At 42.5% G+C, this 11,911-nt stretch overlaps 1 long non-coding RNA gene across 1 annotated transcript; it reads left to right on the forward strand.

Moving 5' to 3' along the window:
• The first annotated feature begins 6,763 nt into the window (after positions 1-6,763).
• Positions 6,764-9,899, forward strand: LOC118021901. The gene is made up of 3 exons (XR_004682338.1): positions 6,764-6,901; positions 7,218-7,325; positions 9,693-9,899. It is a non-coding gene; the product is annotated as an uncharacterized LOC118021901 (long non-coding RNA).
• Positions 9,900-11,911: the final 2,012 nt, after the last annotated feature.

The raw sequence follows: 11,911 nt of genomic DNA on the forward strand, positions 1-11,911 counted from the left end.
CTCAGCATCAGGGAAATCCAAATCAAAACCTCAATGAGATACCACCTCACACCAGTCAGAATGGCTAAAATTAACAAGTCAGGAAACGACAGATGTTGGCAAGGATGCGGAGAAAAGGGAACCCTCCTACACTGTTGGTGGGAATGCAAGCTGGTGCAGCCACTCTGGAAAACAGTATGGAGGTTCCTCAAAAAGTTGAAAATAGAGCTATCGTACAACCCAGCAATTGCACTACTGGGTATTTACCCCAAGTATACAAATGTAGTGATCTGAAGGGGCACATGCATCCCAATGTTTATAGAAGCAATGTCCACAATAGCCAAACTATGGAAAGAGCCTAGATGTCCATCAACAGATGAATGGATAAAGAAGATGTGGTATACACACACACACACACACACACACACACACACACACACAATGGAATATTATGCAGCCATCAAAAAAATGAAATCTTGCCATTTGCAACGACATGGATGGAACTAGAGGGTATTATGCTAAGTGAAATAAGTCAATCAGAGAAAGACAATTATCATACGATCTCACTGATATGAGGAATTTGAGAAAAAAGACAGGATCATAGGGGAAGGAAGGGAAAAATGAAACAAGACGAAACCAGAGAGGGAGACAAACCGTAAGAGACTCTTAATCTCAGGAAACAAACTGAGGGTTGTTGGAGGGGAGGTGGGTGGGAGGGATGGGGTGCCTGAGTGATGGACATTGAGGAGAGTATGTGCTGTGATGAGTGCTGTGAATTGTGTAAGACTGATGAATCACAGACCTGTACCCCTGAAACAAATAATACATTATATGTTAATTAAAAAAAAGAATTTTTAATATTATTTAGCTTTTGGAGAATTCAGTGCCCTTCTAATTTTACTTTAAAATGTGTTTTCAGAAATGCATAAAATGTGGAAGTGGCATCTTCCTGTAACCAAAATGAATGACCGACTGTGTAAGTGATTTTGGAGGTATACAAAAGAGGATAGTCCAGAGGAGGGAGATGGTCATTGGGACGTTGGGAATTAGGAAGAGCATGTCTTCATGCTCCTTGATGCTCATGATGCTCCTTGGGAAATTGATAATATGGGGTTTCTTTGGCAGAGATGGCCAGAAAGGGAAAGTGTGGGTCAAGTCATAGAGGCAAGAAAGGGTGGATGTTACCATTTCTTGCTGCTATGACTTGATGAAAGGGTGGATTGTGAATGGTCATGTTTGGGTAGGCATAGGGCACAGGAAAGGATGCACAGTAGTGAGAATAGAGTTTTGCAAGGTCAGCTGGAGTCTTCCTACGGAAGATGCCATTAATGATGCTCAGAGAGCTTCAGCACGATCAGAGCTAACTTGCAGCAGATTGCTGGGTAGGTAGATCCATTTGAATTATCCAAGAAGAATGACTTCTGGATCTTGGACAATTCAGGATCAGGTGAGAAGCCTGGGCTGGGAAAAGTAACAAGGTTTTAGAACAGCGTCAGCTGCACCTGGGAGCTTGCTAGAATGTAAATTCTTGGGCCCCACCTCACACCCCTATAGACTCTACATTTTGTGGGGTTGGGGTCCAGGACTCTTCTCAAGCAAAATTTCCAGGTGTTTCTGATGCAGGGTAGAGTTTGAGAAGCTGGGGCCCATTGAGGGAATCAGAGAGGGTCCAGGGTCGGGGTAGAGTGGCCAGTCCAAGCTGGGAGCATACAGGCACATCTGTTGGGCCAACCCTTGAAAGAGAGTTCCCATGTCATCATCTTGGTGCATAATCTGGGGACAGATGAATGCAAATGCAGGGTTTGGGAACCCTACAGACTGGGGAGAAAACCAAGTCAAGAGGTCAACTGGTAAGGGGATAAAAGTAGGGCAGCAGAAATTCAGGAAAAGGGCAAGAAACATCATCTCTCAGTTCCAGGTGCTGGGATCATTGGTATTTTATATGTTATTCTCTGAAGTTCTATGTAATATTTAAATCAATGAAAAAAAGAAAAGAGGGACAAGCAATGTAATAATTTTTTTTTCAGTCTTGCTGTCAGCCGTGAAAGTATGTCAGAACCTCTACAAAAAACCAAATCATCTCGAACCAGGGTTTGTCCTCCCAACATTTTCCTGCACCTTTGCTAATTTAATCACCCTCCCTTGAGGTCTAATACAGGGACGGCGGACTCCCCATGGCAATACTCAGGGGCTTGAAACAACAACAAGAAATGTCACAAGAAATGTATATTTCTTAGGAAGCTATCTCCTAGGCAGGGCTGGGGTGGGAGATAGCCTGTTTCTGCCTCCCCCCCACTTTAGGCTTCAGCTTTTTGAAGCTGGGGCAGGACTCCTCTGAAGGGCTCATTCTGGTGCCTGGCACCTGGGCTGGGAAGACCCAAGAAACTGGGGGTCACCCAGGCATAGCTGCATCTAGGTGGTCTCTGCAGCCTCCTGCCTTCACAGTGGCCGATTTCTTATATGGTGGCCTAGGGGTCCCAGGATACATGTCCCAAGAGAGACAGCAGAAACCCAGCCACAGAAGTCACAGAGAATCACTTCTGTGCATTTTCTTTATCACGAGCAAGTCACTGAGGCTTGATCCATATTCACAGAGAAGGAAATTAAACTTTACTTCCAAGGGAAGAGTGTCAAAGGACATGCAGATAATTTTTAAACCATCCCTTTACTTTTGTATCTGCTAGCTTCTAATATACTCCCACATTTTGGCATCAATGTCTTCACTGATATGGTCTTCCAGCTTCCAGCATACAGGCCAACCCTTGGTTTCTGGCTTTTCTTCCTGTCTGGTTTGATATTGTTCAGCATGCCTGTTTTATTGATTTGGCTTTACAACCTCCTTCTCCTATTATGAAGGGTGATTTCTGACGGAAATGTCTTTGAGCAGGTGAAGGGATACATCTGTGACATTTCCTCCCCTTGGAGCTCTCAACAGGTGAACAGTTGAGAAGGGGGGGGGGAATGTTGGCAGCAATCCCACACAAGGTTCTGAAGTTATCCCAAAGCTTCTGGCCTCACAGATTTGGGCCCTGAGCCTGGAGCATCTGGTGGGAGAAACCCATAGGTACAGATCTGCTAGCACCCTAGCATTCCTCAGGTGTGTGTGGGCACTCCTTCCACAGAGGCCGGTACCCACGCTTCCAGAAGGAGCCCATCTATCTCTAGAACTGGACTAATCAGTCTGCTTGAAGTGATTGAGATAGCCAGGGTCCAATTTATTTCATACCCACGCAAACTCTTATTGCTCACACTGTTGCTGTAAGCGTATGGAGAACTATTCACATGAAACACATTTAGTGCAAAGAAAGGAACTCATTGAGTCCAGCTCTCCTGTGGTTAGTGGACATCATACCTAGGTGTGCCTCCTGTAAACAGAACATAAACAGCCCATTCAAATTAAGAGCTTGTTGAGAAGCCACATTACTGTAAATATGATTGCAGCCACCTCAGAAAGGAAGTGAAGATTCTATTATTTCCCCCCGATGTTCCTAAAAGGGCTACTTGACAACTGTGATCTCACCCCGTGGAGAGATTCTATTGTGTTTTAAATTTTAGAGCTGACTTCTACAAACAGACATTAGAACTAACATCTGTGTGCCTGGTCGTTTTAAAAGCAAAGGATGTATTCAGGCAGAATCGGTACAAGGCTACTGGGGAGTCAGGCCAGAGAGCGAAAATGGCTATTTAAATGGGAAAACAAAACAAAAAAAATGGATCCACGGGGAATATCCTTACAGATCAAGATGGAGAAGAAGAGCATTTAAAACAACCAGTTGTCTTTACTGGACGGTCCAAGATTGGAGCTGGTAAGGCAAGAGGCATTTTCAATGGCCCATTGTGGAGGACGGGGTGGGCGTGGAGATTGTGCAAATGTTGGGTTCTACCAGGCTGTCCTGGGCTCTGGGCGGCTTGGTTTCCTACGTGGACTGTAGGCTGAAAAGTGGCTCATTCATGGATAAACAAAGCCAAGTTTGTGAGCAGGAGATGACTCTGTTCAAAAATCTGGAGGTCAGAACCTACCAGAATTAAACTCACTAGAGACACATGCTGAGGGGCTATTCAGTTCTCCCCCAGCCCCTCCTCCAGAGGTTCACCTCATTCCCCCCAGATGTGTGACCACCCTCGTAGCTTGGCCAAAGGTTGGCTCTGTGGGCGTGGGGAAGAAAGACCCGAAGGTCCCAGGGAGCTGTGCTGTGAAAATCAGCCACACAAGCTCACGGTAGAGCAAAGGACATTGCATGCAATTGCATTCAATGTTTTTTTGCTTTTTGTTTTTTTTTAATGTGAAAAATATTAGAGACCCCCTTCCCTCAAAAAGCTACTTAATTTCTCAATATTAGGGTCTTTCCTTCCTTCAGCTCTCTCATCTGAAATCTCAGAGGACCTTCAAGTGGAAGGTTCAGTGAGATTGTTTCAACTTACTCTGTCCAAAGCAGGGCCAGGTTTTCCAGACTGGAACCTGAAATCTAGTGGGGTCCAGTGCGGAACGGGGTCGTGACGCCGAAGGAAACAGCGATCTGCCTTGTATGCATCTTGCATGTCTCTTCGCACCATTTAGACGGCCAGGCTTCTGCCTTGTCCACATCTTTCCCTACAGTCCTCGAGTCCGTTTGGAGGGAGCTCCGAAAACAGTCTGCGTCCTTGAAAGTATGTTCCCAGGAGGAACAGCACCCTTTCTCCCTAGTGACTGAGGGCTGTTTCACGCCCCAAAACTTGCCCTCGGGGTAGGTTCACTTGCTGCTGAGCTCCCCACCATGGATTGGATCCCCTTAGAACATTGAACTGTGGACCCCTGGCCACCTTTGCCCTTCGGAGCCAGATCTAGTGTGGGATTCTTCTAGCACCAAACCCAGCCGACAGATGCTGGCTGTTTCCCTTCTCCAGTGAACAAACAAGAATAATAAAAGAAAATCAGGGGCGCCTGTGTGGCTCAGTGGGTTAAGCGTCTGCCTTCAGCTCATGTTATGATCCAGGGTCCTGGGATCGAGTCCGACATGGGGCTCCCTGCTCAGTGGGGAGTCTGCTTCTCCCTCTCCCTCTGCCACTCCCCCTGCTTGTGCTCTCTCTCTCTCACTCTCTCAAATGAATAAATAAAAACTAAAAAAAAGAAAAAGAAAATCACACTTGGTTCTTCCTTTGCAGCTCTATCTATCAGAGAATGCCTCCTTTCCTGAGAGATGTAATTCAAAGAGAAAGTTCAGGCCCCACTGCCCCTGTCTGAAGGGGCACCCTCAGACATGGCTGGGTGGTTTGCGGGCTTGACCTTAAGGTTCTCATGCCACCCTATTATGTTAATAGAAACGACCACGAAGACCACGTGTTATTAGTGTTCTGTGGCGTGTGCAACAATGTTCTCATTTCCTTCCATACTTTCTGCTCAGTCCCCGGCGAGGTCTGAGTCAGGGGTCCTTGTAGAGGCGGGAGGGGGGGATGTTCACTCCCAGCCCTCCAGGGAATTTTAGGGAGGGCTTCTTTTGCTGTGAGTCTTATTCTTCCAGTTGGGGAGGAGTAAATCAGGCTAGAAATCGTATCTCTTGGATTTCTCAAATACCTTTTTTTCAAAATGCATCTACTCCAAATCATTAAAAGTGGCTTCCCAGTTATTCTTCATGAGTTGGATGTGGAGGCTTCCGCTGTTCCCTAGACACTCTCCTCATCATCTTATTTTTTTGTGACATTATTCATGACCCACTCCTGCTTACACCTATTTTGAAGACTCTCTGTGGCTCTGCCAGAAATTGTGGGTTTTATAACAGGCTTCTCCTGAGGTGGAGGGCCAGAGCTCCCCCCACTGGGTTTAGCTTTCATTATGCTTCCATTCTGTCTCTAACTTTAAGCACTAGATTACCGCTCCAGACCCTTTGCAATTTTTCTATTTACCTCGCTGTTATGGGTGATCCATCTTGGTCCTTTTTTACTGTAATTTCAACAGGGCTCGGGGAAGAAGAGAAGGAAGACAAAGGTTCGAGCTCAACCTGCCATCTTGAACTGAAACCTGGAAAGGATTTCAAAAAATAAAGATTTGGGGGCCCCCTTTCCACACCTAATGAATCTAAATCACCAAGTGTGTTGCCCGGAAAATATAACTTAAAAAAAAATTTCAAAACCCTCCCTTGAACAGTGCCTGGATTCCAGACCCACTGGTTGAAGACCCAGCTCCCGAGTCTCCCCTTTCCCTGCTGTCCCAGGCCCCAAACAATTTAGATTTCCTTCTTGCCCACCATGATGTTTCATTCTTTTGCTCCTTTGAATGTGCTGATCAAATTGCCTGTATTTTGTAGCTCATCTTTTCCCCTTAATCAATTCTATTCATTCTTCACTCTGTCTTTGATGGAAAACCTGTTTAGGTGCTCTCTTGCCTCCAGAGCGGCCTGCCTACAGGACCTTGCATAGGATGGGCACTCAATAAAATGCCATTAAAATAGCATTGAATTATATTAGAATTCAGCCGGGTTACATCGATTAACATAGTGGAAGAAGGACAATTTTATCAAATAACTAAAAACTTATGCAAGACGAGAGAATCTACTTCTGTGTTAATTAAAGATAAGAAATTGAATATCTCTTAAAATGGGACTGTGAGAGTACCTTACATTTATTTTCTGTATTTTCCATTTCAACCTCAAAACCCCGTAGGCCATCTCTAATTGTCTCCTGTGCCTTTAAATCTAACCCAGTCTGGTCCCATAGCTCAGCAAGGAGCCTCATTCCATGTCCTGGGATATCAGCCCAGCTGTGTCTTAGGAGACAATTAACCTAAGGAAAAGTTTATGCGTAGGGACAATGTACCACCGCCCACTGCATTAACCCTGCGGAGCTGAATGCAACAGGATGAGAAGCACAATCCTTTGGATTTCAAATGTGGTAACAAAGACAGAAATAAATTCACCGTACAAGAAGACAAAGCCATGTTTGTACAGAGGTACGTTTCAATTGCCTCTCCTGGGAGAAGGTTACTTTCTGCAGCAAAACAGGAAAGGCCTTGCAAGGGGGCTCAGGTGAATGAGCCTATATGCTAATTTACTAATTAGCTTCAGGGACTTATATTTTAGTCACCCTGAAAGCAAAACTTGATGCTTCCCATTGTGCCAGATGCTTGCACAAATCAAACCCTGCAGACAGGAATAATTTTTCTCTTGGGGATGGGTTTTATAAGCTGTTAATATTACCTTCTACATTGCAACTAACGTCTTGGGGGTCCATAGATCATGTAACTCAGGACTTATTTTCCATGGTAGGACTCAGACAGCCCATCAAGGCAATTCAAACATTTAGCGAAGACTTACTCTGTGTCCAGCTGGAACCTGAAGTCCCGGAGGCTTGCAAGAACTGTCTTAACTGCTTTTGTAAGTACAGCACTAGCTAGCTGCCGTGCCAGGTAGATAGAAGGCGCCTCAAGACGCATTTGTTAAATTATCGATGAACAAATGGGGCAAGCTGGCTGAGTAATATGCCACCAGAGTTTCTGTACGCGAGAAACTCACAGGCTGGTGCAGAGATTGTAGACTTGGGTGTCTGCAGGTCCTGGAAGGGAAAAATAAACCAGTGACACAGAGTGAGTATAATTAAAATCAACTGCCAGAAATAGAGTCAGTCTTTCTCTGTTTCCCCAGATGTGTTCTTGTAAGGTCATAATAGAAATATGTGTGATAGCAGAGATTATATTCTCAAGTTGAAATTGAAAAATCAAAATACACATTTTAATAAGTCATTTATTACACTTTGAAGTTCAGATTTTATCCTGTGTTTTTATTTAGTAAATCATTATGCTTTGGAGTAGAACACAGAAACCTGACAGGTTTCTTGTTGTTGTTGTTTTTGGTATAAAGATGACAACGTCAAGTCTTGTGTTCTGTGCTCAACCTTAAGCCCTTTTACAGGCGTTGACATTGCGTTTTATTCAGTTTCATAGTGAAAAACAGCTGTTCACAAATGTAGGGGTTCTGAATATGGATAGATTCATGCACAGTGATTTTTTTATTTTTTATTTTTTTGGTTAAAATAGTTACTCTTGAGATGTTCGTGACATTCTTTTTTTTTAAGGTTTTATTTAGTTATTTGAGAGAGAGAGAGCAAAGGGGCGGGGAGGGCAGAGGGAGAAGCAGACTCCCTGCTGAGCAAGGAGCCCAGTCTCAGGATCCTGGGATCCTGACCTGAGCCGAAGGCAGACGCTTACCCCACTGAGCCACCCAAGCGCCCCTGTTTGTGACATTCTGCTCTTCTCACATCGCTGTGTTTGCTTCCACTCTAGTGTGGTGCCACATGTCCATTTGTAGCTCTTATCCATACGATGAGTCGTAAACCAGAGCGTGAATCGCTCCGTCATCTCATAAACTTTAAACCCGAGAATTTCTTTGCCGTTCAGTCTTCAAATCTGTAATGTTGGAAATGTTTCGCTTTCATTGCCGTAGATGGATTTGAGGGAAGGAAACCGAGATCTGTCATTCCTTACGAAGTTACACGTGAACACCTTTGTAGAAAGTCCAAAGTTTGGGGGATGGGTCAATGTCAACCTAAAAGGTTAAATCTGTCTTTGCCCTTTGCTGGTGAAATGTGGTGGTATTTTCCTTTGGATTGCATTAGCATGTCTATTTTCCCCCCAAAATTAATAAAAATCTCTTTGTCACCAGGACAAAAACCAATTCCTCTGAGCTCCCCGTTTTGGCACTCTGCCACCTGTCGTCCGGCAACCGTGAAGTGTCTATGGCTTTAGGCCACTGGGCAAACAGTGTTCACATTGTTACATTTTAGAAGTTTTAGTTCTCCCTCGTGAATGAGTTAAACAATGTCTAAATGCAGTGCCCTTGCAAACTGTTACCATCTTGGACTGAAGTACTGCAGGCAAGTCCAATGTTGAATGTGACCATTCCAGAAGCCATGTCTGTAGTCCAGCTTACTAATTTGGACCAGGGCACATTAATATTTTCAAAACTTGTCTCAACACACTAAATATGTCATGTCCTGATATGTTTAGCTATCATAGGCATGATAGACTATGTCCAAAAGTTTTTTTGTTTTGTTTTATTAAAGATTTTATTTATTTATTTGTCAGAGAGCGAGCACAAGCAGGGGGAGTGGCAGGTAGAGGGAGAGGGAGAAGTAGGCTCCCCGCTGAGCAGGGAGCCCGATGTGGGACTCGATCCTGGGACCTTGAGATCATGACCTGAGCCAAAGGCAGACGCTTAACTGACTGAGCCACCCAGGTGTCCCTATGTCCAAAAGTTTTTATCAGACTTTGGTCATATTGAAATTTTAACTGAAAGCATGAAGAAAAACAGTTAACTGGGAGATATTATCTGTGTTCTCATCAGTTAGAAGAGGAAACAACATAAACAATCTATTTTCTAGCAACTTTTCCTACAGTGCACAGCCTTATTGTCAGCATTCTGGGCAAAATGTTTCTGGTCAGACTTACATTTGAAAATGCTTGTTTCTGTCTTATACACTGTTGTCTGTAGATGCTCTTATAAACCCACCATCTGAAAAGGTTTTGATGCCTGGACAGATTTTTTTTTTTTCACTTAATTATATAATTGTGTCTCATAGCAACATTATTTATTTTACTCAAGTTATAAAAAAACAAGTTGGACTTTTAATTTTTTAAATTTCATTTGGCTTCTTGTTGTTGTTAAATCATATTTATTCTGGTAAAACTTACCCTGCCTCCTGGAAACCAAAATAAAGGTTGCTCACATTTTCCCCTCCTCCCTCAGGATCCCGACCGACCTGGTGTTTCCCCGCATGGCCCCGTGTGGCATGGGGTGCCCCTTCTCTTGGAATCTGGGAGTATAACAAGTCATCTCTCAATGGCCATTGTCTGCTGATCTGATGGCCTCACCACATGAATAATGATATAATAGTAAACCTTACACATTTAGAGCAACATGGGTCTAGACTTCACATGTAAAGGGACACAAAATCATATCTTAGCAACTAGATGTACATCCAAGTCTTGAACTGCCAGTAGTTTTATTTTTGTAAAAATGTTTGGTAAGATTTATTTACATTTCCTGAAGTTGAAATTTTAAAATTTCATCATAACAAATTGAATAAATATTTTGATACTGATTAATTTATAATGTGTACTTTAGAAGGAAAACAACCTTTGGAAAATATATAAAAGAAAGGTTAATTTGTAAAATTTTTTACATTTTACTCTATGTTTTTAATGAAAATGCATTTAAATTGTATATATCTTAAGTAAAAGTGTATTTTATTTTTAATCCTTTAGATCGTTGCTGTCAGTAAAACAAATTCTGTAAATACTGATTTTAACAATTCATAAACGATTTCATTGAAATAAAGTCAACCCAACAAGTTTGATGGAATGAATGTGAAGACATTTATAAATTATTTATGTCTCTATTTTATCACAGTTCCGAGCATTGTCAGTCGGTGCATCCACAGCACATCCACACGTGTGTAATAATAATTATTAAACTCAGTTGCCATTGGTATTTTGATGACTTTACCTCAGATCGAGACCATAGCTTTACTCTTATTTTTTAATTTTGTCACCATGATGGTATAGTTGATAAAGTAGAAATATAGAACATATATTCTTTCCAAGTTTGTTTGACTTACGGTTTGAAGATTTAGGCGTGTGGTATGCATAGCTGCATTCGTGCCCCTGCCTTGGCCCCACAGGCTTTGGGAGCAGGTGTCAGACATACCAACCCCAGCCGTCCATCGGTCCCTCTAGTGGGCATGCTCCTTCTCTTCAGTCCTCACACAGTGACTCCCTGGTCCCTTGTCTCAACCTTGATGTCACGTCCATGGGACACCTCTTCCCGGATCCAGGCTCTAGAGGATTACCCTCTTTCATTTTCCTTATATTTTGTATCACTACCCAATATTTTCTAATCTATAACTTTGTTTATTTTCTTTCTTTTCTATCAGTAAAATATAGAAATACCTTGGACCAATTAAATCAGATCCTTAGATGTAGGGCCCCTTGGACAGTATTTTTCTTAATGTTTTCTACTGCGCGGGGAGGGTTGAGAACCACTGTCCCGGAGTTACTCTTGCTTGACCGCTCAAGGAAACAGGAACAGAAATGTTCAGGGAAGCCTTGTTTGGGAACATGAAAATAAATAAATACATGAAAAGTGACTGAAATATACAGCAACAGGAAAATGGAGATGTAAATCATGGCATATTCATAAAGTATAATAAATACTCTACATCAGTTAAAATAAATTACCTTGAGCTACATAAATCAACATGGGATAAATCCCCCAAACACAAGTATGAAAAGCAAGTTAGGGAAAGATAGGTATGGTATACAGTAGTGTTTATTAAAAGCTAAGAAAGATGCAGAAAATGCATAATTTATGGATACATACATCAGCCAGTAAATTCAATTTTTAAAAAAAATTCCTAGGATGATTAACATCAATTTCATGAAAGTGGTTATTTCTTGAAAGAAAGAGTTATAAGGATTAGGGAAGGAAAAGCAGGAGTTTGATGCTTTGTTTAAATGTTCCATTTAACAGAGTTTATTCTTTCTGCTTTTCTGTGTCCTTGAAATATGCAGTAATTTAAAAGAGGGGATTTTTACCGTGTTTTTGGAGGCGCCACAGAGCTTCATGATGACTTTTGTGAATCTTTCGGGCTTTTCACATTTTTGTGGAGGCTATTGTCTTAACTGGCTCCTAACTCCATCTCAATAACTAAGAATACAAAGAAAACGTGAGAACCATCTGGGTCCTCTTAGCACTTGAATCAAGAAATTTTGTCCCTGCCATCTTGGATACTGTTGCATCTTATTTAAATTCTTCCATTCTCCGAAAAGTTCAAAATACTATTTTTATCTCCTTGCCCAAGGCTCATCCATTAATCCATTTGCTTATTTATTCAATGAGTATTGTTTGAAAACACTTAGAAGACGGAGACGGAGACGTGGGTAGCGCGTTCTATCCTTGGACACACT

Source organism: Mirounga leonina, unplaced genomic scaffold (assembly GCF_011800145.1).
Source record: "Mirounga leonina isolate KUSES-001 unplaced genomic scaffold, KU_Mleo_1.0 Mir_175, whole genome shotgun sequence".
Lineage (NCBI taxonomy): Eukaryota > Metazoa > Chordata > Mammalia > Carnivora > Phocidae > Mirounga > Mirounga leonina.